This window comes from Diaphorina citri, unplaced genomic scaffold (assembly GCF_000475195.1).
Source record: "Diaphorina citri unplaced genomic scaffold, Diaci psyllid genome assembly version 1.1 scaffold510, whole genome shotgun sequence".
Taxonomy (NCBI): domain Eukaryota; kingdom Metazoa; phylum Arthropoda; class Insecta; order Hemiptera; family Psyllidae; genus Diaphorina; species Diaphorina citri.
Window position 1 is genome coordinate 104,269 of NW_007377944.1, and position 8,100 is coordinate 112,368.

Below are 8,100 nucleotides of genomic sequence, written 5' to 3' on the forward strand. Positions count from 1 at the left end.
GAGACACGAAAAAAAGTAAAATGCCCCGTTATTCTGATGCTCAAATAACAACAAGGTCCAGGAAATTATTATTCCAGCTACGTACTCTATGTAATCTTCGTAAGTAGCTTTTACATATTATTACAATATTTTCATTTACATATTTATTTATTTCCACTTATACATTAAACTTAGAACTTTACGAGCTTCAACATTCAACGTCAAAAACCTACTTTCTAAAAACTCGATAAGTCAGAAGCGTTAAAAAAGGTGAATAAAGAACAAACTCAAATTGATCTAATGGTACGAGATTTTTAAACCACTGCACCTTAGGGTCAAAACTTTAAAGGGACGAAAATTATTCACTTAAGGGAAGCAAAATAGGGATTATTATTTCCGAAAAATTGTTCGTTTTAGACAACCCTGATATTTCTATACAAAGCAAAGATGTCAAGTTTGTAGTAAGATAAATAATAATAATAAAGACGACCAATCTGAATAACTACATATGAACTTAACGTAGAGTATGTTGCTTTGTTGCTATCCATAGCCCATACTTTACCTAGTTACCTTTATTGTATTGATTACAAATAAAGTGGATATATCTATAATAATAATAATAAAGTAAGGTACTGATAGGCTCAAGTTGTGTAATAGTGGCTCAAGTTGCATGACTTTAGGCTTTAGGGCACTTATTTTTCGTCTTTGGAATCGTATGTCATAGACAAAAGTTACTTCTAAACTTTACAACACTGCAGGCGAACATTGACATAACTTTCAAATGTTTACTGTGTTCTTCAGCTTTTTTTGTTATGTTTTGTTGTCTTCTTTGGCTTGTTTGGCCTCCGGCTGAGGGCCATTGTGTTTCTTTTGTGTGTGAGAGAAAAAGAATGAAATGGTTCCTGTGAGGCACATAACGAAATAAGATCAAATGTTCGTAGACATTCCTTGCACATGTCTTTCTCTCCTTCTCCCTTTTTTCGTCTCTTTCCTTCTCCCTTTTTCTCTCTCTCTTTCCTTCTCTCTTTCTTTCTCTCTCTCTTTCTCGCCTTAATTTATTTTTTTTTGTCATTTAGAAAGACCCATCTTCAAAAAGTTCGCAGTTATATAAATTAGGATACCATAATGTTTGTAGAATAATATTTGTTAGAGGAAAAAAAAAAAATCAAATTAAAAAAAAAAAATCTTCATCTCTCTCTCTCTCTACGTTTCACTGTTCTCTCTATTCTTCTCAACCTTCCTCTATTCTGGTCTGAACCTACTTTAGGACTTAGGTCCTCAGTTACGTAAAGTTTTCAAGAAATCAACAGTTTCTATGAGGAAAATGGAAAACTATGTAGTACTTTGTCAAGTAAACTAGTACTTTGTCAAGTAGTGTACTTGAAGGCTTGCTGCTCAGGTTCAATAGTCCAAACTGAAGTAACAAGTTGTACACTAATTAGCAATTACCTAATATTACCCTCTACAACCATCTTCAGAACAAAACTTACACTTCAAATCTAATATTGTACAAGTTCACAAAGTTGTGCAAACGACATTGCATTTGGAAAACATAATACTTCGAAAGTAATTTATTAAAAGCAAACAAACTAAGAACAGTAATAGTAGCAACACAAGAGTCTCATACCATAATATGCCTTCTCACACTTGTTATACTTGCTAAGGTAGAAGAAAGCTTTGAAACAAAAGATGAAACGAATGGGACAAACTAGTTTAGTTTCTTCCAAGAAGGATTTCGCTCTACATGAAAAGCACTTCTCAATAATGAAATACAAACAGTTGTCCTCTGTCTCTTTGTCCAAGTAGAAAATGTTCCCGTCTGACCTCTTGGGCTAAAAATGTTCACAGCCAGAGGAAACGAGTTTACGAGTATGGTGAGTACCTGAATGGGTGATGGGTAACTGTCAAGGTATGGTGAGTACCTGAATAGGTGATGGTGATGGGTGCTTACCAATATTAGCCTGCGTAAATTCGACGCTACTTCGGAAAATTGCTCTCATTAATTTGGTAGGTACTGGGGGGAGCAGAATTGCCATATTAACCGAAAATGACAGAAGCAAAGGGTAGAAAACAAAAAGTAACAAGAGAAAGAGGCGAAGGGAAAATGCATAGCTTGCATCATAACTTACTCGAACATGAATTTCTTTCACTCACTAATCTTTAATACAGACAAAACTATCGTAAGCAGGAGAGAGAGAGAGAGAGAGAGAGAGAGAGAGAGAGAGAGAGAGAGAGAGAAACCCATGTGATTTTTCACGCCGAATCGAATGGTGCTACTTCTAGAACTGTCCGATTTATGGTTGAGAAGTTGCGGGTTTGATACTTCCCTGTGTCAACAAATTTCTCTTTTATTTGTGAATCGTTACCAAGTAAGCATGTGAATAGTTAAACCCATGTGATTTTTCACGCCGAATCGAATGGTGCTACTTCTAGAACTGTCCGACTTACGGTTGAGAAGTTGCGGGTTCGATACTCCCCTGTGTCAACAAATTTCCTTTTTATTCGTGAATCGTTACCAAGTAAGCATGTGAATAGTTAAACCCATGTGATTTTTCACGCCGAATCGAATGGTGCTACTTCTAGAACTGTCCGACTTACGATTGAGAAGTTGCGGGTTCGATACTCTCCTGTGTTTTCTTTCTTTTAGTACGTATTCGCAAATGTAATAGAAAGTCGTGTGATGTTCACACCAGATTTTTCTCTCTAATTTCCTGCATGTCTTATCTGAGGAAAATTAATTTTCATTTACCATTAGGTACACACTCGGATTTTTCCATGTTGTTTTCCCATATTCCTTATTGAGTATACAGGGTGGGTCAGACCCATATAGATCAATGGTAATTTGGTAATACAGAGTGGCTGAAAATGTCAATAGAGTTGGTTTCAGAAGGGCTTTCCGAAAACTACTCATATTAGTACCCGTGGATAAACGGCTTGAGGAGCAATTCTACTAAATTATTATACCTTTCCAATTATTATACCTACTTGTACTTAATATACCTAGATACCGACATAAAAGGTTGTCTAATTTTTTAGTCAACTAGAAAAACAAGTAAGAAGGAGAGTACTCTTGCCCTCGTAAGGTAACTTAGGTAGGACGTTCCTTTCTTAAGTAGCTCTTAAAAAACGAGATATACTTTCGTGACTTTTAGTACCTAAGAATTATTATTTACGAAGATGAAAATTTATCTGGCTTTCCTTTTCTAAAAAATAAATCACCAGAAACTTAACTTTCCAAAGTCTAAGGACTTTTACTTTCTCTCTTACCTTTTACTCTCGACTTTCAACTGAAATTTTATATGACTCTTTCCCATCTCTCTCTCACCTTTTCTTTTTTTTCTCTTTCTCTCTCTCTCTCCTTTCTCTCTCTCTCTCTACCCTTTCTTCTCATTCTCCTTTCTTTCTTCAGCATACATTTTACTAAAGGTGTGAAATACGAAATGGTTTCTTATGATTATTGTTATTAACGCTTTTTTTTGCGTTCTACCTAACCTCTAACAATACCATTACATTTTTATGCAACACATGTAGCTCACATTGGAAAATAAGAAACGGAGAAAAACAAGATGAGACACGAGAGAGAGAGAGAGAGAGAGAGAGAGAGAGAGAAAGAGAAGGAGAAGAGAAAGAAAAGAGAAAGAGAAAGAGAGAGAGAGAAGGAGAAGGAGAGGGAGAGAGTGAGAGGGAGAGAAAATACTAATGTGTTTTTGTTCTCTTGGTGGTAAGTAATTAATTAAAAACTCTTTCACTTCTCCTCGCACTTCGCGTTTTGAATTCAACGTTTTCAATCCAAGATTGTCTTTTTTCTGAGGCTTCAACATTCAACGTCTAAAACCTACTTTCCAAAAACATGGTAAGTCAGAAGCGTTATAAAAGTTGAACAAGAATAAACTCAAATTGATCTAATGGTACGAGAACCCACTACACCTTGGGGTCAAACTTTAAAGAGACGAAAATTATTCACTTAAGGAAAGCAAAACAGGGATTATTATTCCGGAAAATTGTTAGTTTTAGACAACCCTGATATTTCTTTACAAAGTAAGGACGTCAAGTCGTCAAGTTTGTAGTAAGATAATAAATAATAATAATAACTAAGACATCATGAGAATTCTGTTAAAAGTGTCAAGTACTTGGAAAATTAACCTAACCTCTCCTGCACTTTAGACCTTCATTGATATCTCTACAATCTCGTCACACTTACTGGTTGACGTTTCTACCGTTCTCCTGACAGCAAAATCTTCAGAGAGAAGGATGGACCTCTGCCATTTAACTTTTGTGTCAGGAGGGGGGAGGAGTAGGGGAAAACTCTCAAACAACCAGACAAAATCCAAACTTGTCTGGGAATGCAAACATCTCCTGAAAAGGCTAGCAGAAAGGAACAGGGTGAAAATCACCTGGATTCCTGGACATGCGGGCTTTGAAGGAAATGAAAAAGCCGACGAACTTGCCAGAGCAGGATCGTCGACTAAAATGATTGGTCCAGAACCCGCCATAGGCATCCCCAAATGCCTAGCTAAAATGGTGGTGCAAGACTGGATCAAAAAAGAACATATCAGGATCTGGAATACAGAAACTGAAATGAAATTCTCGAGGAGGATGATAAAAGAACCCTCGAAAAGAATTTCCAAAGAAACAATGAACCTCAACAGGGGCGATATGAGACGTATTGTCGGGATGCTGACGGGACATTGCTATCTGAGGAAACACCTAAACACCATCGGAGTATACCATGGCACAACCAGGTGCAGAAGATGTGGAGAGGAGGAGGAATCAGCCTCTCATATCATCTTTGAATGCCCTGCGCTTTCATTACTAAGACTCAGTACCCTGGGACACCCAGGAGAAGAGATAGTAACCATACACTCGAACCCAATCAAACCACTCCTGAGCTTCGCAAGAGGATCAGGAGTGTTTGATATGGGGGAGAGCCAATAACCATGTGTAAAGGCACTGCAATAATAGTCCTAAACTAAATGGACGCGGCACATCAGGGATAAAGAAGACCGCCTTAACATCATAATAATATTTCTGTTCCATCTTTGCTTTGAATAAGTGTAAAGCAGCCGTTACACAAGGGAAGTTTTTTCGAAGTAGGTATTTATGGAAAGTAAGTTGGAAACCTTTTTCCAGTATTAATATTCTTCAAGGTGATGTCAAAGTCATTGCCAATTTCAAGATGGGAGTTCCTACAATTCCCAGAACCCAAAGAAACACACAAATATTATTTCAATTAATCCTAAATTCATATAATTTACATTCATTGTCTTAATAAATAAATATCAAAATACGTAGTAACAGATGTCAGCATAAAATGATAGATCTTCAGGAACTACCCAGTAGGCACAATTTGCGAGTGTGGATAATTTCACACAATTGGAGATCATCAATCGCCTACGAAGAGGCGTATCGCGTGACGTCCAATGAACTGTCATTGATGGCTTATCGGGTGATTTAGATCGGATTGTATCTCGGTATCTAGAAGTCGTAGAGAAGAAAGATCTATTCCTTTTGGTTCTCATTCAAATTCTCCATATCTCATTATGACTTTTAAACATGCCAGCATATAACTGTAATATGGTCTATAGTCTCCTAATACTGGACTCAGCCGCAAACAGAGATTTCTCATCAGAGATGAAGACCCTGAGCATTATCATATGTAATGTTGTTATGTCCTGCGCTGAAGTTGGAGTAGCAGACTCTTCAAGTAGCGGCGATCATAGATAGACGTTGTTTATTAGCGGCTATAGTACGGAATTGAATGCTGCCAATTGCAGAAGGATCACTGAAGTTAAACAATTTTCCTCAATGGTGGTATCCTGGGACGCGCGTGTCTGGGAACTGCTGGGACGACCAAGCTTGTGAGTGTGCGTGAGTGTGCGCGAGCTTTGTGAGGACAGTTGAGGAAGCCTACTAGGTGACATGGGGTGAAACCACAATCAAGAAAAGCGAGAGTACATAAAACCCAATAGATCTTGGCCACTTAAGAAAGAAGCTCCCATAGACTCCGCCCCTGCAAAGGCTCATAAGCGAGAGAGGGAGAAAGAGACAAGGAAAAATTCTGACAATTCCTGAGAAAAAATTACGACTCCTAGATAATGATAATGATTCATCTAGAGACAAAACTGCAGTAAAACTTCAAGTATAAATAAGCACTGGTAATAAAGAGAAGCCTCTTTCCTCCTGAGACTCTTGTAAAAACTTTTTTCTAGTGAGAATAAATAGGCCTAACTCTTGGTCAAACTATTAGGTAAAAACAGAAATGCTTGGTGAGTAATCTGAATGTGAAATAATTCTCTGTAGACCAGCAGCCTAACATATTTAAATGAGGTAAAGTCAGCCCTTGATGACCCTTTGGACTTTGAAATAAGTCAGAACTTTTAGGTGCAAATTTTCAAAGTTTTGCGGGAAATACCAGTAAGTCAACCGGGGAAAGGACGTAGGTAACTAATGTTCCTAGATTTTAGCGATAATTATCTCTAGAAATTTCAAGATGTAAATTATTTTAGTTTTCTTCGAAAACACCTATCAGAAGAAAAAAAAAATATTCCTAATTATTGCAAAAAAAAAGTGAAAAGTTACATATGTACTTTGCTAATTTTACTACATTATAGGATAAGGAAAGTAAAAAACGATCTAAGATTTCACATAAAGGGTTAAAACAGCTCTCTTAATACATAGCTAAATTCACAGCAGGCTTTCGAATTCCATATACATATTATAATATTATTACATACTCTCACCTCTTCCCATTCCCCCCTCCACAACTTACAATGCTCCCGGTTGGTCTTAATTGCCGTCATTATTAGACTCATGATAGGCAATAAGGCACTCAGTTCAACACACTGTACGAACACATATGATCCAAGTACTACTGGCAATGTCAGCATACGAGGTGTTATCCTTCAAACTGCTCTAGTCTCTAGTCATACCTTTCACCCAATGAGATCGTGAATACACTATTTCATATCTTGCGACTGTGGACAAGATCTATTAGTAAATATGAAAACAGTCTTCTAGAATTTTTGGCACATTTAGAGAGTTCGTGGACACAAAAAAGTAATAAAAAAGATACTACCTAGGTCTTTTAAAGACAGGCAGATACTATTAAATATTAACAAAATAACAACAAGCAGGGTCCGTCCCTCCGGGAATTTTTTGAGCCCGTAGTGATTAGAGAAAATCAGTACCTACATATGTACCTACCTCATTTGTTTAATATTCAGTTTATTATTATTGATTTGATTTTTTGATTTTACTTTCATGTAATGATTTAAAATCAAGACTAGAGCCCGTTTATAAAACGGAAAGGATATAATTGTTGGCGCACATGAAAATATTAAAAAGAATCTTTAAGTAAGAAAATTAAAAAGACAATTAAGATTCGACCTTCAACGATTAAAATTTGGTGAGTTTCGAGAATACTCAGATTCTCATCAGCAGACCAAAAATACGCGAGAGAGGTGTTTACTCTGCGAGCGCTGGAGTTGAAGTGATAAAGTTTGGTAGTTTGGTTGAAATTTCCTTCAGAAAAAGAACCGATTCCGATGGCACGCCATCTTGGATTTCCTATGGTTTTGTACAGGCGCTATCACACCAAAAGAGGAGAACTTTCGAAAGGAAAATAAGTCTTTTCCGGTACAGTCAGCCTAATTAGCTTGAAGGGTAGGACGTTTGCCTTGTAAGCCCTAGGTCGCGGGTTCGATTTCCGGGCGGAACGGATTTTATCCTGAACAGATAAGATTCGTTCTCGGAAAGGCTGACTTTCTCCTATCCTGTCTTTCTTCTCTCCTCGATTTTGGGACGATAAGACCTTGGCAGTAGAAAATGTTGTGCCACCCTCTGTGACAACAAATATGAGAACCTAGATGTGAGCATTTTTTTGCATACATATTTCGGCACTTTTCGGGCATGTTTTTGCATATTTGGTCCATTTTTGTGTGCATATTGCATACATATTTGGGCCATTTTTTCGTGCATATAATCCGCTCTCTAGTAATAACTTACTCTTGTTATGTTATGCAGTGATTTATAACCACACTGATGCTTGTCATGGGATAGAAAGTCCGACTGTTTGTATACAATATGCTGACTTATTGTAAGCGCTAGGTCGCGGGTTCGATT